Source organism: Bombina bombina, chromosome 1, assembly GCF_027579735.1.
Source record: "Bombina bombina isolate aBomBom1 chromosome 1, aBomBom1.pri, whole genome shotgun sequence".
NCBI classification, from domain to species: domain Eukaryota; kingdom Metazoa; phylum Chordata; class Amphibia; order Anura; family Bombinatoridae; genus Bombina; species Bombina bombina.
Genome location: NC_069499.1, coordinates 1,019,644,637 through 1,019,668,088, shown reverse-complemented (window position 1 = coordinate 1,019,668,088; position 23,452 = coordinate 1,019,644,637). Strand labels below are relative to the sequence as shown.

General features: G+C 37.3%; 1 protein-coding gene across 1 annotated transcript in view; it reads left to right on the top strand.

Moving 5' to 3' along the window:
* SGK2 (serum/glucocorticoid regulated kinase 2) overlaps positions 1-23,452 on the top strand; it is a 137,305-nt gene that overhangs the window by 17,885 nt on the left and 95,968 nt on the right. The gene's annotated exons all lie outside the window — the stretch shown is intronic.

Genomic DNA, 23,452 nt, shown 5'->3' with positions numbered 1-23,452 from the left:
GTAGGTGTAATTAGTTTAAAATTGTTGTAATATTTTTCTAATGTTTGTAAATATTTTTTTATTTTTTGTAACTTAGTTCTTTTTTATTTTTTGTACTTTAGTTAGTTTATTTAATTGTATTTATTTGTAGGTATTGTATTTAATTAATTTATTGATAGTGTAGTGTTAGGTTTAATTGTAACTTAGGTTAGGATTTATTTTACAGGTAATTTTGTAATTATTTTAACTATTTTGGCTATTAAATAGTTATTAACTATTTAATAGCTATTGTACCTGGTTAAAATAAATACAAAGTTGCCTGTAAAATAAATATTAATCCTAAAATAGCTACAATATAATTATAATTTATATTGTAGCTATATTAGGGTTTATTTTACAGGTAAGTATTTAGCTTTAAATAGGAATAATTTATTTAATAAGACTTAATTTATTTCGTTAGAATAAAATTATATTTAATTTAGGGGGGTGTTAGGGTTAGACTTAGCTTTAGGGGTTAAAACATTTATTAGAGTAGCGGTGAGCTCCGATCGGCAGATTAGGGGTTAATACTTGAAGTTAGGTGTCGGCGATGTTAGGGAGGGCAGATTAGGGGTTAATACTATTTATTATAGGGTTATTGAGGCGGGAGTGAGGCGGATTAGGGGTTAATAACTTTTTTATAGTAGCAGTGCGGTCCGCTCGGCAGATTAGGGGTTAATAAGTGTAGGCGATGGTGTTAGGCGCAGCAGATTAGGGGTACATAGCTATAATGTAGGTGGCAGCGGTGTACGGAGCGGCAGATTAGGGGTTAATAATAATATGCAGGGGTCAGCGATAGCGGGGGCGGCAGATTAGGGGTTAATAAATATAATATAGGGGTCGGCGGTGTTAGGGGCAGCAGATTAGGGGTTCATAGGGATAATGTAGGTGGCAGCGGCGTGGGGTCGGCAGATTAGGGGTTAAAACATTTTAATAGAGTGGCGGCGATGTGGGAGGACCTCGGTTTAGGGGTACATAGGTAGTTTATGGGCTGGAGTTTTGTCGTTAGATTTCTAACGCTCACTTCAGCCAAGACTCTAAATACTGGCGTTAGGCAGATCCCATTGAAAAGATAGGATACGCAATTGACGTAAGGGGATCTGCGGTATGGAAAAGTCACGGCTGGAAAGTGAGCGTTAGACCCTTTAATGACTGGCTCCAAATACCAGAGGGCGGTAAAAACCAGCGTTAGGAGCCTCCAACGCTGGTTTTGACGGCTACCGCCCAACTCTAAATCTAGCCGTAATTTTCTTCTCACGCTGTTAAAGAGACATGTGAGTCGTTAGCACATGCAATTAAAAAACAACAACTTGTAATTAAATGTAACTGCACATTGTTACAGTACACTGTTTTACAATACTGTAGCTGAGAATCACAGACCCACTAAGGAACTGGGTAAGAATTTTAAACCTGAAATATTTTCAGTACATTGTATTTCTGCACTAGACATGCTGAATACTGCTACAAATCAATGTAGAAAATATATAAATACTGAAAATGAAGAGTTTTTGTTATCCTGACATTTGTGTGTTCTGCTATAATTAGGTTACCCACACCCTATGCTCTCTTGTGATCTTTATCAGGCAATCTCTCCTGCTTGAGCCTTGGTCTCGCTTTTCTGCCCGTATCTGTAACCTGAGCTACCCCTCATCATCTTCAGCTACTGCACAAAGCAGAAGAATCACAAGGAAAACCACTAAATACAGTAAAACAGCATAATCAATAAATGTATAGTAAAAAGGTAATGCAATTATGCACTTATTCTGAATTTTGCTTATGATAAATTAGATTTTTTTTTCTATTTCCCGCCCCTCCCCCCTGTATCATGTGACAGCCACCTGCAAATCACAGACATATACATACATATACACTGTCATTTCCTGTACATGCTCAGTAGGAGATGGTGCCTTAAAAAGTATGCATGTTAAAAGGATTTTTAAATGATGTGCTCTATCTGAATCATGAAATAATTTTTTTGACTTTTGGTGTCTTTAAAAAAAAAAAATGATATCTATTGCAAATAATGGCAGGGAGAGAGAATGCAGAGAGAAGGACAAAGATGCTAAACAATAAGAAATCTGTATTTTTATGATAGATAGATAGATAGATAGATAGATAGATAGATATTTTCTGCTTTAGCTCGCATTAAAGGATCTCCATAAACTACAGTAGATTATCTTAAAGGGACAGTCTACAATAGAATTTTTATTGTTTTAAAAGATAGATAATCCCTTTATTACCCATTCCCCAGTTTTGCATAACTAACACTGTTATATTAATATACTTTTTACCTCTGTGATTACCTTGTATCTAAGCATCTTCTGACAGCACGTGACTTTTTATTTATTATCTATTGACTTGAATTTTAGCCAATTAGTGCTGTGTTGTGCTGACTCTTAAATAACTCCACAGGCGTGAACACAATGTTATCTATATGGCCCACATGAACTAGCAGTCTCCTGTTCTGAAAAGCAAATAAAAAAGCATGTGATAAGAGGCGGTCTGTAGTGGCTTAGAAACAGGCAGACATTTAGAGGTTGAAATGTTATAAAGTATATTAATATATCAATGTTGGTTGTGCAGAGCTGGGGAATGGGTTTTAAAGGTATTATCTATCTTTTTAAACAATAACATTTTTAGTGTTGACTGTCCCTTTAATCAACAAACAAAAATAACAAAGTCTGAACTTTAAATAAGTAGTAGATTTTTTTTCCCTGAAAATGTTTAGTTATGTCTATTTCCACTCCCTCTGTATCATGTGACAGCAATCAGCCAATCACAAATGCATATTTGTATATTCTGTGAATTCTTGCACATGCTCAGTAGGAGCTGGTGACTCAAAAGTGCACATTTTTTAATGGAAATAAATTGGAAAGCTGTTTAACTATGCATGCTTTATCTGAATCATGAAAGATTACATTTTGACTTGAGAATCACCCTGCAGTTTGGAGATAATCCTACTGTCACTATTTTATATTTCCTAATTTCCCAAGGGAAAAACCTTAAGCCACTTAAAATATTTTGTAAAACTCTCAACCTCTACCCTGGACTGCACAAGCGAGTTTTAGTGCACTAGCAAAATGTCCTAACCCGTTCAAAGGGCAAGATTACAAGTCGTGCGGCAAATCAGTTGAGATTCAGCAGCTATTACAAGTTGAAAAATAACTTATTTTGCGCACGCCTTAAGCCACATACTGCAAACAGCCAAATTGCATGCGCTTTCATATATTCCACATAGAAGTCAATGGAGAAGACAAATAGAAAAAAAACACAAACAAAAACCCTAATCTGTTGCGCAAAGCCCATGACGTATATTTTCCTTGAAAAAATTCATAGCGAGATATGTATATGAATATATATATATATATATATATATATATGTCTAGATATCTAGAGAGCTATATGCGAATATCACATTGAAAATCCCTCTGAGATATTGTTTAATGTGCATAAGATTGTAATGTAAAATATTTTCTTTATCTCCATAGTTAAACATATCTCTATACATTAAAACTCATGATTCTCTATGTACGTGTAATGTATGTCAATGTAAAATCCCTGCGTCAACTTTTTTTCGCCCAACACCCGAGATCTCGTATCTTTGAGCCCTTATAACTTTGTATGCAATATTTCTTTAAATCATTTTTAATAAACAGTGTTAATATGATTGTAAATGTTCTTTTGTAATGTATTTTTGAAGTGTTTTGTGAAATTTATATGTTGCGTAAAACTGTTAACTACATACACGATTTTACAAGACGTAATACCTGCACAATGTAAATTAATTGCAAAAAGACCACATTGCGAGCGAAAAACTCATAAAGCACTACTTGTAATCTTGCCTAAAGCAGTTTTTACTGTTAATATCATAAAACTGAAATCATTTTTTAGTCATAGTAAAAATGTAATTACCAATGGTATTAGATTTAATGAGGTAGTTTAGCTTAAAACAGATATAAAATCTACTAAGATTTACAGATAAAAATTAGCAAAGATAAATGTGAAATTATGCCTTTTGAAAGAAAAAAAGTACCTATATATTATTATCTAAATGAGATAAACATATAGGGGCCAATTTATTAAGGGCCGAATGACCCTGAATGCCCGTTTCCGCGCGAGCCATGAGGCTCGCCGGAAACATGAGTTAAGAAGCAGCGGTCTTTAGACCGCTGCTCCTTAACTCGTACGCCTCCTCTGAGGCTGCAGACATAAGATCGGGTTGATTGACACCCCCTGCTAGTGGCTGATTGGCCGTGAACCTGCAGGGGGAGGCATTGCACAAGCAGTTCACCAGAACTGTCGGCATTCAGCGATGTCGGGCGGACATCATCCACTACAGCGGATCATGTCCTTCCAACTGTTAATAAATCAGCCCCATGGAATTAAAATCTAGAAATGCATTTATAGAAACTGCTACAAAGCAGAGCTCAATGTCAGGTTGCTGCTTCAAGGACAAATGAGAATCCATATTTTCCACTATCATGTTTCTTATAAGTCGTTCTCACTTCTGATATCTAGCGCTAAAATCTTGGTTACTCCCTCTATAAAATAAATTGACCTTCTATTGTAGTTGACACAAAACGAATAAAACATGTCGATGAAAAGATTATTTTGCATTAACAAGGCTGAACAAGTGCTCCTATTTGTTCACTTCTGTAAAGTTAACTAATAGCCAGATGTTCTTTATAACTCAAGCTATAAATGAACAGGCAGTAGAGAACCTACTCAACTCAACAGAGGGCCCTGGTTAAAAAAAAATAGTTTGCCCCCCAAAGGTAACAATAGTAATAATATACATGCTGCTCTGCATAATGATTTTGAGATAGATCTGCAACCTGCGCTAATAAAAAGCTCCTCTGCATTAGGGTTGTATACATTCTGCATACGCCTATGTATAGAATTGGCTGCTACGCCCCCCCCCCAGCACTTATGCCCCGGTTGGCACTGCAACTGCTGAACCAATGGTAGTTTTGATCCTGACAAGAGGTCGTCTATAAGTGTTAAACATGACATTCATTTGTCATACTCATTGAACACATAGTCCATTGAATAAAAACACAATCAACTGGTCCAAACATCAATATGTTGTTGAAACACAGAACTACAGACTACAGGCAAACAATACAATAGCAAAGGTTACAATTCAAGCATAAAAAATGCAATCAGTATGGAGCTTTAACAGCATTAGATAGTTATCCATACTTACAATGTCATGCTCACATTATAAATCAGTTGCTAATATTTATCATATTAGTGTTAGTATAGTCAAGTGCACGCTACAGTACTCATGTCGGACAACATGGAAGCGTAATTTACCTATAGATAATAGATTTCTATGAGCTCCTGTACTACATTTTTTGAGTTGGATAATACTAGAGCGCAAAGCCGATCAAGCACAAACATTCCGCTCAAGTATTTGAGTATCGCATTTAATTCTTTGCTATACACTTTCAATGTAAATTTAAGATATAACAGACTTAAAAGGACACTGAACCCAAAATTTTTCTTTCGTGATTCAGACAGAGCATGAAATTTTAAGCAACTTACTAATTTACTCCTATTATCAAATTGTCTTCATTCTCTTGGTATCTTTATTTGAAATGCAAGAATATAAGTTTCGATGCGGCTCATTTTTGGTGAACAACCTGGGTTGTCCTTGCTGATTGGTGGATAAATTCATCCACCAATAAAAAAAAGTGCTGTCCAGAAATCTGAACCAAAAAAAAAAGCTTAGATGTCTTCTTTTTCAAATAAAGATAGCAAGAGAACGCAGAAAAATTGATAATAGGAGTAAATTAGAAAGTTGCTTAAAATTGCTTGCTCTATCTGAATCACAAAAGAAAAAATGTGGGTTCAGTGTCCCTTTATCAGATACACACATACACCCTCACACACACAACACCTTGACACTTTCAAATCCTGCCTCTTGTCAAATAAATTATTTCTTTAACCCTTCCCCAAAAACTTTTATCTTTTTTTAATCATTTGTTTCACATTTAATAAACCTTAATTCACCTTCATGAATTTATTTCTACAGCATTTAAATCTGTTTTTGAACACTAAAAAGTAATCACTTTTTTAATCAATTTTGCTTCTTTTTCTTGGGGGCCTATCTATCAAGCTCCGAACGGAGCTTGACGGCCCGTGTTTCTGGTGAGTCTTCAGACTCGCCAGAAACACAAGTTATGGAGCAGCGGTCACAAAGACTGCTGCTCCATAACCCTGTCCGCCTGCTCTGAGCATTCAGCGATGTCTGGCGGACCTGCTCCGCATTGTCGGTTCAGGTCCGACAGACATTTGTTACATAGGCCCCTTTGTATCCTTTATTGAATGAGCAGCCATACAATACTGGGAATACATTGGTAAGTCAATAACAAAAAGCATATTTGTGTAGCCATAAATCAGCGACTAGTTCCCAGCTCCTTAGCTGACCTGGGCATGCTTTTCAACAAAGGATACCAAATGAATGATGCAAATTAGATAATAGAAGTAAATTGGAAGATTGTTTAAAATTCTATGCTCTATTTGAATCATAAGGGTTTCATGTCCCTTTAATACCAGGTTTTCAAAAGGATTACATTCAAAAGTTTTTAAAGAGATAGGAAAGTCAAAATGAAACTTGCATGATTCAGATAGAGCATGTCATTTTAAGATACTTTTAAATTCACTTCTATTTTCAAAATGTGCTTCGTTCTCTTAGTATCCCTTGTTAAAAATGAATACGCACATATCATACACTAGTGGGAGCTGCTGCTAATTGGTGCCTGCACACATTTGTCTCTTGTGATTGGCTAACTAGATGTGATCAGCTTCCTGTCAGTAGTGCAATGCTGTCCCTTCATCAATGGATAACAAGAGAAAGAAGCAAATTTGATAGTAGAAGTAAATTGGAAAGTTGTTTAAAATTGTATATATATTCTATATGAATCATAAAAGAAAATTGTAGGGTTTACTATCCCTTTAATGCATTATAGAAAGGAGTGTGTTCAAAGTATTCCAGTGTTGCGTAATGTTTTTTTTTATTTGATAAGATTGGTTTTACATTTCTGAACCATTGTCCTACCTGATAGTTTCAATACATATGTAAAGTTGTTTCTATTGAGTACATTTTTGTATGTTTGCCTAAGTATGTAATCAGCGCACATGTGCTAGCATGCCGGTGACATCACAGAGAGTAACCTCATACATTTTTGAGATAGACAAGTGTCATGATGACCAACTGGCCATGGGAACTATCGTATCTCTGCACCTATACAAATTCCAACAGCAAATTCTATGCTGTATGTAAAAGATCAAGACATGTGTAGTGAGAACAATGAGTAACCAACTCTTAAGCTCAGCCATCCAAATGTCACCAAAACTGTTATTGGCCTGGCACTTCTTTCACCAGACTCTGCCTTATTTATTATTATTATTATTATTATCAGGTATTTGTAGAGAGCCAACAGATTCCGCAGCGCTAAACCTTAACCATACACAAAGCTGTTGCCTTGTATTATTCTACATTTCCTTATGACCACATGACAGCCCATCTCCAGCACAATCTTAATCAGGGGTAAAATGGCCTGAAGCTTGAAATCCCACCAGTTGTTTCAGCTAAAGCAGTTGCTGGGCATCACATGTAAACTGAAGCAAATACAATACAGTAAGAGCACTAGCAGTTACAAAGGCATCATATTTATCAGCTAAAGCCTATGAATATTATATTGGACTTCATAGCTGTAGAAAGACATAAACACTTTCCAGGTGCTAGGTCCTCCATAAGCAGCGTAACCACTTGATAACAGGAACCAGAATCCCCTGCTACCATAAAAGGAGAAAAGTGTGTGGAGGGGAAGCAATGGTGAGTAAATCTCTCCGATAAATCACATATTTGTCACCATCCACTATTTACCTCCCAAAAATCTGGGCTACAGACCCTTCCTTTTTTTGAGCTGCATCATCATAACTCATTAGTAGGGTGACCATGTTGCCGCTTTAAAAAAGGGACACATATGAAAAAAACATATGTCAGGGCTGTTTTCAGGTCTGTTTAAAGAAATGTTTTGTATAAGAACCCTGACATATGTATTTTTCATATGTGTCCCCTTTTAAAGTGGCAATATGGTCACCCTACTCATCATTAAATCAATTAGGAATAATTCCTATTCTAATTGTCACAAAATATAGTTTATCTGCTCTAGACCATAACATATGGATTGCAAAGGTTGACCACAAACTTAAATATCAAGGATGTAGAGGGTACAGATGGGAGACATACTACTACCTAGTTCTGCATGTATTATTTTTCCACCCCCTTCATAATAAAAACAGTGTGCTGAACATCCAGGCCAGCTAGCACTTTTGATGTCTGGAGGTGCTGCAGTAATTAACATGGAGCTTAGCATCAAAAGCACCTCCTAGAACCACTATTGATCAATAATAAAGGCCTTGATTACAAGTGGAGCACTATTGTTAGTGCAGGGAGCAGTATCAATATCGCTGGACTACTTTGGCGCACAATTGATATTTCATGTCCATGGTTAAGAGGAATTACTAGAGAATGTTTAGTGCAGCCAACGCCCCTTTAGCTTTCTTTATACATTCAATGGATATCCCGGCCCCACTAAACATTGCTCAGATTACAAGTTAAAAGTTATTTGTTGCACTTTTGCCCAACACATAATAGCGCTTAAAATGTAACTTCTTGTGCAATGCCGCCCGGCTCCGGCACAACCAATTGCACTAGAGAAGGGAATGTCAATCACCCCAAACGAGTGAGTGTGGGGTAATTGATCTCTCCACTTCTGAGATGGCGGAGAGGAAAAATATCCATTACAAACAAATTTAATAGTTTTTTTGTTTGTTTTTTAATGGAAACACCTCAAATACTTTTGTTCTTCACTTAGAACTTTACCCCTGGGTCCTAACATTTTGGGTTATTCTCCATATATCTATACACAAATATCAATTGGCTAGATTACGAGTTTTGCGGTATGGGTGAAAAATCAGTGTTAAGGCTCATAACGCTGCTTTTTCACTACCGCTGGTATTACGAGTCTTGCAGGTTTAGGGGAACCGCTCACTTTTTTGGCTATAACGCAACGTAATAGTCCTTTTTCAATGGGACTTCCATAGCACCGGTATTACAAGTCTGACTGGGAGGCCAAAAAGTGAGCGGTACACCCTATACCGCCAAGATTTGTACCGCCATCTAAAGTCAGTAATTATGAGTTTTACGCTACAAAGCTGTAACATAAAACTCATAACTAAAGTGCTAAAAAGTACACTAACACCCATAAACTACCTATTAACCCCTAAACCGAGGCCCTCCCGCATCGCAAACACTAAAATAAAATGATTAGCCCCTAATCTGCCGCTCCGGACATTGCCGCCACTAGAATAAACATATTAAACCCTAAACTGCCACACTCCCGCATCCCAAACACTAGTTAAATATTATTAACCCCTAATCTGCCGCCCCCCCTAACATCGCCGCCACCTACCTACATTTATTAACCCCTAATCTGCCGCCCCCAAAGTCGCCGCCACTATACTAAATTTATTAACCCCTAAACCTAAGTCTAACCCTAACCCTAACACCCCCTAACTTAAATATAATTAAAATATATCTAAATAAAACTTACTATCATTAACTAAATAATTCCTATTTAAAACTAAATACCTATAAAATAAACCCTAAGCTAGCTACAATATAACTAATAGTTACATTTTAGCTAGCTTAGGTTTTATTTTTATTTCACAGCTAAGTTTGTATTTATTTTAACTAGGAAGAATAGTTACTAAATAGTTATTAACTATTTACCAACTACCTAGCTAAAATAAAAACAAATTTATCTGTAAAATAAAACCTAACCTGAGTTACACTAAAACCTAACCTTACACTACAATTAAATAAATTACATTAATTAATTAAATATAATTACCTAAATTACAAAATCAAACAAACACTAATTTACACAAAATAAAAAAAGAAATCATCAGATCTTTAAACTAATTACACCTAATCTAATAGCCCTATCAAAATAAAAAAGCCCCCCCAAAATAAAAAAAAACCTAGCCTAAACTAAACTACCAATAGCCCTTAAAAGGGCCTTTTGCGGGGCATTGCCCCAAAGAAATCAGCTCTTTTACTTGTAAAAAAAAATACAAACAACCCCCCAACAGTAAAACCCACCACCCACACAACCACCCCCCAAATAAAATCCTAACTAAAAAAACCTAAGCTCCCCATTGCCCTGAAAAGGGCATTTGGATGGGCATTGCCCTTAAAAGGGCATTTAGCTCTTTTTCAAGTGCCCAAACCCCTAATCTAAAAATAAAACCCACCCAATAAACCCTTAAAAAAGCCTAACACTAACCCCTGAAGATCCACTTACAGTTTTTGAAGACCCGACATTCATCCTCAACGAAGCGGCAGAAGTCTTCATCCAAGCGGCCAAAGTCTTCATCCAAGCCCGCAGAAGTCTTCATCCAGACGGCATCTTCTATCTTCATCCATCCGGCGCGGAGCGGCTCCATCTTCAAGATATTCGGAGCAGAGCATCCTCTTCAATCGAAGTCTTCTTGCAGAATGAAGGTTCCTTTAAGTGACATCATCCAAGATGACGTCCCTTGAATTCCGATGAATTCCCTTGAATTCCTGGCGTTTTGTGAATTCTCATTGTATTAATGATTAGCATATGTGATTATATCAAATATGCAAATATATCTTCTTCACAAAATTTATGTTTTGGTAATAAACACAAAATGTGTTTGCTTCACCTAATGCTTCATAAATTGGTGTATTAGTGGTTGACATATGTAATTACATCAAGTGTACAGATATATTTTCTTCAAAAAGTTAATGTTTTACTCATGGGCACAAAAAGACCCACCCCACAAGTAGTGAGTGCTCATGTAAAGCTCTATTGATCAATAGCAATGAGAATTCACAAAACATCAGGTGAAATCATGAAACGAAATATCGAAATAACATGAAACGAGTTATTCATATATATATATTACATTCACTCGGAAAGATAGGAATTTCAAACACACGATTTGGAAGATAGGTCTCATCAAATACACGATTTTAGAGTGCTGAAGTATAAATTACACAATACAAACTAGATGCAGCACACACTAAATCCAAATATTTAGAACAATTGATAGAAATATTTTGTAGAATTAATATTTCAGAATCATAAGGATACCAACAATTGGAAGTCTCTCATGAGGTTTGATATAAGCCATCTTTGGACAAATTAAACCTCTCATAAAGTTTAACATAAGTCATCCTTGGACAAATTATTTCGAAGAGAATGTTGATATTGGAAAATTGTTACAATTTTACTTTTGTTTGTATAAATTGTATTTAATTTAATAATGAAATGAGAAACTTAATGAAAAAGGAAAAGCAACTTTCAGCCTACAAGTATCAAATATAACAAACAAACATTTAGAAACACAATTTCAAGTTATTCATGTTTTACAATATCCCTTTAAGATACATAACAACAGCTTATTCAGACATTCATAATCTGTTACATTTTCCACGCTAACTTTCATGCTGATATTGCAGAGGCTGCATACACTTGTTTAGTACATTTGCTGGAGGATCATACATTTTTTATTTATTGTTTTTAATGTTGGAAATAGAGCTGATTTGAAAGGAATTTTATGTATCGATCAACCAAGGTTACTATTGGATCTTTGTAATCATGACAACCTCCGTTTTATTTACACACCTGTATTTAATGCTGTTAATTTTAAAGAATTTCATTCAGTTTATATTGCCTGAGGAAACGACCAGTCTATTTGGTCGAGAAACGCGTTGCAGTGATACAAGAAATAAAGTTTCTTTTTATTTGGAACTTTTCGGAAGTTTGTCTTATCTGTTCACTAAGGAACACCATTACATCAAACCCACAGCCACAAGCGCGGCTATCCCTAGAACACAGCTGAGACTGAGCCAGAGGAATTGCAACTGGGACCAAGTCAAGGAGTTTGGAGACACAGCCGACCAACGGGTTCGACCAGTGTACTAGCCACTGTTAAGTGCTAGCCCGCTCACAAGCACCGGTCAAGAGTACGGTGCAATACATTCTGGTAAGCCTTTCATCCTTCTTTTCACAAGCGGTCATATCTGGACTTACTTACACTATGAGGCGCCCTCTTTTTTCTCTTTGTTAATAATATTTAACTAGTTTTTGTGATGTGGGAGTTCGGCGGTTTAGGGGTTAATATGTTTATTATAGTGGCGGCGATGTCCGGATCGGCAGATTAGGGGTTAATAAGTATAATGTAGGTGTCGGCGATGTCGGGGGGGGGCAGATTAGGGGTTAATAAGTGTAAGATTAGGGGTGTTTAGACTCAGGGTTCATGTTAGGGTGTTAGGTGTAAACATAAATTTAGCTTCCCCGTAGAAATTAATGGGGCTGCGTTACGGAGCTTTACGCTGCTTTTTTGCAGGTGTTAGACTTTTTTTAAGCCGGCTCTCCCCACTGATGTCTATGGGGAAATCGTGCACGAGCACGTAAGGCCAGCTCACAGCGGCTTTCAGCAGCGCTGATATTGGAGTGCGGTATGGAGCTCAATTTTGCTCTATGCTCACTTTTTGCCTGATAACGCCGGGTTTATGTAAACCTGTAATACCAGCGCTGTAGGGAAGTGAGCGGTGACAATAACGGGCAAGTTAGTACCGCACCTCTAATAACACAAAACTCGTAATCTAGCCGAATGTTTGGCTCCTAAATATTATTAATATCTCTTATATTTTAAACGGGTTTGTCTTTAGGGTTCCTACTCACAATTTGTTACCTCAATCCAATAAGGTAAGTGCCGCGTGGTATATGGAGAGCCTCCGAGACACCTGGGTAGCTGGACTTCACTGCTTCTTAAAATATAGTAGTTCTCTGTATTATTCCACAATGCAAATATTCATAGAAAAGAGCAAAAACAAGTACCCATAGCATAATACTTTAATTATACAAGTTTAAAACCATTAAAGTACAGCAATGGTTATGCTCACATTTAATAACCTTAATGATATATGAGGTATTTTAAGCGTGGAGTGAATAAAATAACATTTTCTTCTAAGTGAAGAACAAAGGCATTTAAATGTAAAGAAAGGTAAAAAATTAATTGTGCATTGGTGCATTTCAATTTGTAATGTAAGCATTTTTCATTATGCTTTCATCAGCAAAAATGCTTCTAGTAAAAGTTATTAGTGTTTTTCTGCGGCATACGCACATATGCTGTGAGGGCACGTGCACCAGTATTCAAACAACATGCCTGCTCAGAGAGATGACGATGGTGTGTATTGCTTCTAAAGACATAGGGCGAGATTACATATAAGGCACAGGCTTCAGCGCAAGTGCTGAAACTCGCGCCGCCCGTAATTTCACCTCGCACATCGGGGTATTACATAAACCCTGTCGGCAGTTCATATAGTGCCGTAAGTCGAATAAACTAGCGATGTTCAGAAATGAGCGTAAATACAAATTTCTGGAGTCGCCAGTGAAACTGCCAGCGCCTAAGATAAAAAAAAAAAAAGGCAAATCTCCCGTAAAAGTCTAACCCGCTCCCAAAAATAAACCCGACACGTAAAACCCCTATATCCGCCATCAAAACCACATTGCAAATAATAATAAAAGTATTAACCCCTAAACCGACAACCCCTCACAACGCAATAAGCCTAATTAAACTATTAACCCCTAATCCGCCATTCACATACATCGCAATCTACCTAATAAATGTTTTAACCCCTAATCCGCCATTAACCCACATCGCAAAGTCCCTATTAAAACTATTAACCCCTAATCCTCCATTAACCCACATCACAACAAACCTTATAAATCTATTATGCCCTTTTAAGGGCAGTAAAAGAGCTGAATGCCCTTTTAAGGGCAATGCCGATACAAATGCCCCTTTAGGGGCAATTGGTAGTTTAGTTTTTTTTAGTGTTAGTTTTTTTTTATTTTGGGGGGTTTGGTGGGTGGGGGGTTTTACTGTTAGAGGGGGGACTTAGTATTTTTTTAAGGAAAAGCGCTGTTTAACTTAGGGGTGTTTTTATTTGGGGGGGGGGTCCATAGGAATTAGGTTTAATTTTTTTATTTTTTATAAATTTTGTTTATTTTCTGTAATGTCAGATTTTTTTTTTTTTTTAAATCAGATTAATTTATTCTTAGTTTTTTTTATTTTTAAGTAGCTTTTTTATTTTAATTGTTTGTAACTTAGTATTTTTTAATTTAGGTAATTGGGGTTAATTTAGGGGGCGTTGGGTTAGCGGGTGTTAGGTTAGGGGGCTTAGTAATTTAACTAGTTATTTGCATTGTGTGGGTTTGGCGGTTTAGGGGTTAATAGTTTTCTAGGATTATTGCACTGTGTGGGTTTGGAGGATTAGGGGTTAATAGGTTAATTAAGTTTATTGTGTTGGTGGGGGATGGCGGTTTGGGGTTAATAGTTTTAATAGGTTCTTTGCAATATGGGTGAATGGCAGATTAGGGGTTACTAGTTTTTTAAGGTATATTGCGTTGTGGGGTGATGGCGGTTTAGGGGTTAATAGGTTAATTAGATGTTTTGCGATATGGGGTAGGCAGATTAGGGGTTAATATAGTTTATTAGTTATTGTGGTTGACAGGTAGATATTGTGAATGCGTTAGGTGTTAGTTATTTTAAAGGGACACTGTACCCAAAATATTTCTTTCGTGATTCAGATTGAGCATGAAATTTTAAGCAACTTTCTGATTTACCCCTATTATCAAATTTTCTTCATTCTCTTGGTATCTTTATTTGAATGGCAAGAATGTAAGTTTAGATGCCGGCCCATTTTTGGTGAACAACCTGGGTTGCCCTTGCTGATTGGTGGATAAATTCATCCACCAATAAAAAAGTGCTGTCCAGAGTACTGAAACCAAAAAAAGGCTTAGATGCCTTCTTTTTCAAATAATGATAGCAAGAGAACAAAGAAAAATTGATAATAGGAGTAAATTAGAAAGTTGCTTAAAATTGCATGCTCTTTCTGAATTACAAAAGAAAAAATTTGGGTTCAGTGTCCCTTTAAGGAGGTAGATAGATATTGCGCATGCGTTAGGTGTTAGTTAATATTTTCAGGCAGTTATGGTGCTCACATATTCAGTGCAAGGCTTGCTGCGCCTGCCTGTGTGTGGCGAGGTGAAAATGGAGTAAAGTAAGTCCTTGCGCTGAATATGTAATACTGATTTGCGACGCGGTTCTATGTTAGCTTATGGGAGTAAAAATTGCGGCCGACGGGTGAAATATATACATGCCGTATTTATATTTATATTTCACCCGTCGGCCGCAATTTTTACTTCCATAAGCTAACATAGAACCGCGTCGCAACCCCTAGGAGTTAACGCTTTCAACTTGTATAACAAATGCAAGAAATAGGCCCAATGATCCAACCTTGCAATTTCACTCATGGTTTTTCTCACCAACCCTCGCAGGGGCTGCATTGATGACATTTTTGTAAAAAGGTGGCAGTCCCTGCAAGAGGCGGTATGTCTCCTATTGAAAGTAATGGAGCTTGCTGGAAAGGGAAACTTCACACCGTGTAGCGAAGTTAGTAGTGAGCAGGGGGCGCACTTTAAAAATGAAATCCTGCAGCCAATATAAATTACGTTACTGATTTCTGCATATAGCATCTTACAATCGCCTATATTTTCGTATGCATGTGTTTGTCTATTAGGTTATAAGTACTTTGAGTGTTGGAAAGTAAAAACTGTGAGATCTACAGTGGGAAAAAATTTACAGAATTACGCTGGGATTAGAAAGACAGTTTCGTATACGCCCATGGAACACGCATGTTCAGCCCCTTTTATGAAAAAACAACAATTACGCTTTGTATTTTGTACTTTTAAGTATAATTTTTTTGCTTTTTTTGCACATCCAGTGTACTTAAATTACGATTTACGCTGTACATAGTTAATATGATTTATTCTTGTGTAATTTACATACAAATTTTAAATTTTTGATAAAATACCATTTTTGGTGAACGATTTCTTCACAATTTTTTATGCTTTTTAACAATACAATTATTCCATGCTTATTATTCTAATTGTATAAAGTTTAAAATAGGACTTTTATTGAGCACTTTTCATACGAAAATGTAGTATATGTCCCGTAGCGAGACACCCTGTTTTCAGGAAAAAAGTGGCTTTAGATCATTCCCCCAGGGAAATAGGACTGGCGAACATTCTTTAATAATCTGCCAGTCCAGAGAACTTTAGATCATCGAGCTCCAGGAGCGCTATTGATTTAACTTGAGTGCTGTTAGCACTCAATACTGCTAATATTCTTGTACTCCACTTGTAATCTAGCCCAAACTGTGTTATGAAAACTCTCAATTTTCCTAGCTGAGTTAAAAAGCAAATAAAAAATGAAAATATATTATAAAGTTATGTTACACATAACTAAACATTTTATTTTGAAAAAGTTTTTATTGAGTTTTTCTTAATCTTTTTCTTTTTTTTTCTCTTTAACAATTCCATAAGAAAATAAAACATTACATAACATAATTTGGCATGTACAGTCAATCATAATAAAGCATTTAATATAGTTTCAATAGTGTCCATTTTCAGAATATAATGCAGAATCTATTGTCATTAATTAAGCAAAAATAGAAACAGATCCTGTCCGCCTGATGGTTGCGAACTATGGTTAACATTCGGTCCCAACTCTCTCTTGAGTTAGCATAAACGTGTGGATTAATTTTATAGGGTCTCTGCATCTACCTGTCTCCTAGCCTCCTGGTACATAATGAATGGTTCCCATTGTATAATGAACGCATCTTTGGTATTCAGATTCTCTGCTGCTAAGCTTGCCATCTCATAGTGATGGATTATTTTTTGGTGTTGTTTTAGTATGCTGGGGATAGGAAAGTGTAAAAGAGCATGTTCAGGAGATAGTACAATAAGTTTGTGAAAATTTTTGCTAAGAAGCTCTGAGGTTTTCTCCCAAATTTCTTTCGCTCTGCAACACTCCCACCACATGTGTATGTACGTTCCTCTATCAATACAGCCTCTGTAGCATAGATTCAGGGAGGGTTCATCAGGTCCTCCGAATCTAGTTGGATATAAATACCACTGGAAAGCCACCTTGAGGTAGTTTTCTTTTAAAGTGGCATTATGCGAGAAGGAGAGGCCCTGGGCTAGATTAGACTTCCATGTCTCTAAGGACCAGGTCTTATTCAGGTCCCGTTCCCATTTCAGTATATTTGGAGGCTTATTCTCTCTAGGGGAGTTATTAAATATAGGGTATAGTGTTGAGATTGTGCCAAATGCCAGCTCTCTGGATAAGCATAATGATTCAAAAGTTGTGCTTGGTGGCAATTTAGCGAGGTCTGTCACTGCTCTTGTTCTGGATTTGAGCTGTAGATAATGATACCATATATTTCTGTCATTGGGGTCTATGTCTCGGTATTGTTCAAATGAAATGAAGTCTCCATCAGTGTACACATCCGCAATTCTATATAGGCCTTTATTGGCCGACTTCTTTTGTGTATGTAAGTCTATTAGAGTTTGTGGTAAAACTAAAGGTGTTAGTTTTGATTTATTTTGAATTAGGGGGTACTTGGTAGTTAATTTGTTCCACAGAAAAATCGTGTGGGCTATCGCTACATATTTATGTAGCGAAGAGTGACTATATTTCTTTGGGGTCCAAAGTAATCTAGAGATCTGATCTGTGTTAACTATTTGTGATTCAATCTGTGTCCACACAGGTCGTTTTGTATCATTAATCCAATGTATCGTTTGGGCCATGCGGGCCGAGTAGTAATAAGAGACCAAGTGTGGAAGGCCCAACCCCCCATCCCTCCGATGTCTACTCATGTTTTTTTTTCCTATTCTAGCATGTTTTCCTTGCCAGACAAAGCGCAGAATATCTTTTTGTAGAGCATTGAGCTGAGCTATAGGGACCGAAATCGGTAAGGACCAAAATAGGTATAGAAGTTTTGGGAGCAAGGTCATTTTCGTGGAGACAATCCTACCATAAAATGAAATCTTAAGCTTTAACTATTTCGTGATTAGGTTCCTAATATGTGTGAACATGGGTATATAATTTGCTTGGTATAGAGAGTAGATGTCAGACGTGAGGTTTATTCCCAGATATTTAAGTTTTTTGTGAGCCCAGGTGAAAGAGAAGTTGATTTCTAGTAGTTTTTTGGTATGTTGGGGTAAATTAATACTGAGCGCTTCACACTTATCCCCATTTATCTTGTACCCCGATAAGATTCCATAATGGTGAAGCTTTGCGTACGGGGGGGGGAGAGAAAGAAGAGGTTTAGTCAGTGATAGGATGATATCATCCGCGAATAGCGAAATTTTATATTCATTGGCCCCTACATGTATGCCTGAGATGTCGGGGTCAGTTCTAATCTGAATGGCCAATGATTCACTGGCGCGTCACTCGGTCTAAATTGAGTGCTTGTCTGGGATACCGGGTAGGTTTGATTCCCCAAATTGTCCTTAGTTAGGGGTATTTGAAGGGCTATCTTACCCCAGCAGGCGATGATCTGATCCGGCCACTTCAGTACCTCTGGTGATGTTCGGAGGGTATGTACTCTGCCTTCCGTTTACCGCTCTTCAGTCTTGTGGTCCCCCGGAGCGGGGCCCCGACCCTCCGGGGTGATGCTTGTGTGATGTCCACAGGAGGCAAATGGGTTTGCCTGTATATGCGGTACTCCTCTGTTTTTTAACGTTGTTCACTCCCTCCGGTGCAGTCTGGTTTAATGCAGCTAATTGGGACTTACTGCTTTGTTCACAATAAATTTTTCCCCTTGTATAGAGGTTTATTGTGCTAGATATCGATAAAAGTTAGGTAGTTGGAGCAGTAAAAATTTGAGTTATTGAATGTAAAGATGCAAGGGTTCAGGAGCTCTCCCCAGACACGTCTTCTCTGCTCAGATGCTAGCCCCGCCCTCAACTAAACATTTTATATAAACATTTCAAGGTGTTTTCTTTAATATTGCGGTGATTGCCTTCACTGGAGCAGCAGTCTGGACGGTTCGAGATTTTGGAAGCGGGCTTGCAACAAATCTTCTAACACCCCCCAGCAGTGAGTATCAGACTACTATAACTTGCACTCTGTCTCTGTCTAGTCCAAAATAAACTTTCATGATTCAGATAGAGAATGTAATTTTAAACAATTTTCCAATTTACTTTTATCACCAATTTTGCTTTGTTCTTTTGGTATTCTTAGTTGAAAGCTAAACCTAGGAAGTTAATATGCTAATTTCTAAGCCCTTGAAGGTCGCCTCTTCTCGCAGGGCATTTTGAAAGTTTTTCATCACTAGAGGGTGTTAGTTCATGTGTGTCATATAGATAACACTGTGCTCACATACATGGAGTTCCAGTGAGCCAGCTCAGTTTGGCTAAAATGGATGTGTGTCAAAAGAACTAAATAAGGGGGCAGTTTGCAGAGGCTTAGATACAGGGTAATCACAGAGGTAAAAAGTGTATTTATATACTGTAACTGTGTTGGTTATGCAAAAATAGGGAATGGGTAATAAAGGGATTATCTATCTTTTTAAACAATAAAAATTCTGGTGTAGACTGTCCCTTTAATAATGCTAAACTAGAGCACTGACAACTAACCTATATTATGATGTTTAGAAGACTTATAGTTAAAATAGAACTGACGTTTTTGCAGCTGTTGATGACTGTTGGGGTTGGGTGAATGTTTGGCAACATTTGGAGAAAAAAAAGAATTTTAACGCATTCATTCATTTTGAATGTTTCTACATTATTCTAATATTCATTTAAAGTAATAGAATTTCTAACGCTCTCTTTAAATGCAATATTCAAATTATGCAATATTTAAAAATAGACAAATTAAAATTAATATATTTGTATCTATTATGTATCAATTTACTAAATTCCCTACCACATGAAATATTGAACTTCTAAATAGTATTTGTTAAATTAAATGGTACATTCAAAATTTCGAATGTGGATATTCAATCTAATTATGAACATTCAAAAATGAAAGTAACATTCGAAAAACAGAAATATTTCATTATCAAATTTTAGCATATTTTCGTTCTTATAGACATTCAATTGGCCAAAATAAATGTCCACAGGACTATTTGTTCTACTAATCGAATTGCACTTTCACCACATTCGCCCATTTCTAATGACTGTGAGCAGAAAGTGAAACAGTTGCTAGCTCCACATTTCCAGTGCTTTAAGATGAGACTTAGATCTACGCTGAGTTTATTGTCAATGGCTTCTGAGCAACCAGCAGATGACAGTCCCATACAAGCAGAGGAGGAGACTAGATCTGAGAGAGCAGGTGGGTCAAATAATACTACAGTGCATCCAGAAGAGAACTCTAGAGATAGCTATAAAAAAATGTGGGTTTCATGTCCCTTTAATAAGGCAATTGTTACAATATAAAACTGTAACTATTTTATAATGCAGGGGAGACAGCAGTCCAAGCACTTAGGGCCAGATTACAAGTGAATCCTTAATTAATGCTCCCACTCAAGTGTTAACTGCGCTAGTAGGTGTGTGCTGGCATTACTAGTTAAAAGTAAACTGTTTACGATCACACTCTAACCCGACAAGCGCAAAAAGCAGAAGTTAGAATACGTTTTGTGCGTTCACGTATTCCCCTATAGAAGTTTATGGAGAAAAAAAAGTGGGGGAAAAAACAACACCCTACTCGAGCACAAACCCGATCGCATATTCTCAAGTGCGCTAACCTGACATGAAAATATTAATATTTCACATTCCAATGTTCTTTACATACAAGAATATGTTTTATTTATTAATAAATAAATATTTTACATATATATGATGTTTTTTTGTAATATACCTGTATATATATATATATATATATATATATTTATAGGAATAGGAGAAATGGTAGAAGCACTCCTGGTGAAGCTGTAAGGCCCAATACGGCCTGTGGTGCCCTGGGTGCACTCCAAGATGCATACAGGGTAGCTGAAAGAAGGGAGTCACTCACCGGGTCTTGAATCCAAAATACCAATGTATTTATTGACGTTTCGGGGTTGCCCCCGTTTTCAAAATAAGCATACAAACCGAACAAGCAATTACCCTCCTATATACCCCTACTAATCAAAAAACACCACTCGTTGGCAATTACGGCCGCAACCAGAAGTTACACAGCGTCACGTCAAATGCGTTACTATGGCAACCGGACGCTATGCCGTGACGAACCAATGTGAAATTAAAAACAATAATACCAGCTGTTACAAATGTTAATGAATAATAACAGGATCAGATATGTGTTAAAGCGCTAGAAGGTGTGGACATATAATATATCATAGCAATGCAAGTAAATTTTAGTGCAATGATTATTTGAACAGCAGCAACAGTGGGCTATGAGGAAATCAAACAGTACACTAGGGCCAAATAACTATATATACTCTCTAACTTGCCATACAAACAAAGTGTAATCAATGTATAATGATGTCACAGGTCACCATAAAAAATAATATCATATATAAAGGCAGGTTATTGTTCTAAGACGATAAGCGTCAAAGTGTCAGATACTAAGTGATAGTAAACAGAGTAACATAGACGAATGTGGACTCTTACATAATTTCTGAAGAAAAGGTAGGCAGGGTAAATCGTATAGACACAGAGTGTCAAAGATACAACAGAGGAAAGGATACATTACTAATTAATTGCCTAAGAACATGGCTGCTGCAGAAAGTGACTAAGAATCTAAAGCAATTCATGCTACATTATATTACAATGCTATCATCAAGCTCACTATAGGCAGCAATGCCAGTCCAGGTGTACATTAAGACCCCTAGGGGTCATAGTTCCCAAATTAAAGATCCACCTCGTCTCCCTTTGTAGGAGGGTTTTAGCCCTGTCTCCACCTCTGGTGGGGGGAGGGATGTAGTCGATGATAATGTATTTAAGGTCAGTGATTTTATGGCCTGCTTCAACGAAATGTCTGGCCACAGGCTGGTCCGAGGTTCCCTTGTCCAGGGCAGCTCGTATGGCTGAACGGTGGTTGGCCATCCTGGTACAGAGATCATCCACTGTTTTGCCCACATAAAACATCCCTCAAATGCAGTGGAGCAGATACACTATGAACTTTGTGGTGCAAGTTACTCTGTGCCGGATCTTGTATTTTTTTGTTGAGTACGGGTGACTAAAGTAGCTACCTGTGGTAAGTCCTCCACATGTGGTGCAGCCCAAACATCGAAAACACCCTGGTTTCGTCTTCAACCAGGTTCTGCTGTTGTAGCAATTAATGGAATCCGTTTTGATGAGTTGATCTCTAAGTGAGTAGGCCCTGCGGTATCCAACCCTGGGTGGCGGCATGCTCTTGAAAGGTAGGTCCCTATCTGTAGTCAGGAGGTTCCAGTTGTTGTGCAGTGTCTCTGCTATGCCCTCCTTACCCATCATGTAAGTAGTGGTAAAGGTCAACTTGCTCTCTTTGTCTTTGTTTTCATTCTCGTAGAGAAGTTGTCTTTGAGTATCCATCTTAGTTGATTCTCAACTATTTTTCAAGATCCTACTGCTGTAGCTCCTCTGCATGAATTTTTTCTGCATCTCTGTCATTTGAATATCCCTTCGTTCCATACTGGTGTTATTTCTGGTCAACCTTTTAAATTGGGAGATGGGAAGTGCTCTCTTCAAGCTAGGCGGGTGGCAACTAGAGGCGCACAGAAGCAAGTTCTTGTCCGTGGGTTTGCTGAAGAGGGTGGTAATCAAGGTTTTCCCCTGTCGGATGATTCTTATGTCAAGGAAATCCACAGATTCTCTATCATAAGTCATTTTGAATTTCACAGTTGGGTGGACCCCATTCAGTCCTCAAACCATTGTAATAGTTCATACTCAGTGCCCTTCCATAGCAAAAACAGATTGTCTATATACCTCTTGAATAGATGAATCCTAGGGTCATGGAATAATTCTGTACCCCCATTTTCTAACTCCGACATAAATAAGTTGGGGTACGATGGGGCCATATTCAACCCCATAGCCGTTCTCGCTATTTGTAGATAGAATGTGTGTTCGAAACGAAAGTAATTGAGTTCCAAGCACATTCTTAACATTTCGCACACAGTTTCTGCAGGAGGGCCAATAAAGGGGTATCTGGCCAGATGTCTCCAGGTCGCTGCTATTCCCTCCTGGTGTGGTATGACTGTGTATAGGCTGGTCGCATCCAATGTGACCAGCAGAACTTCTTCAGTCAATGGGGGTAACTCTAATAGTAATCTGATCATGGCAGCTGAGTCCAGTAAGAAAGAGGGTATATTCCGGACCATCTAAATATACATACACACATGACTATATATAGCTATAGATATATACAGATATATATATATATAGGAATATCTATTTATAAATACATATAACATTCTCCTATGGAAAGAACATTGGAATGTGAAATATTTACAGTACAAACACAGTATAACACATGTTTTCATCTACTTAACGGCAAAGGG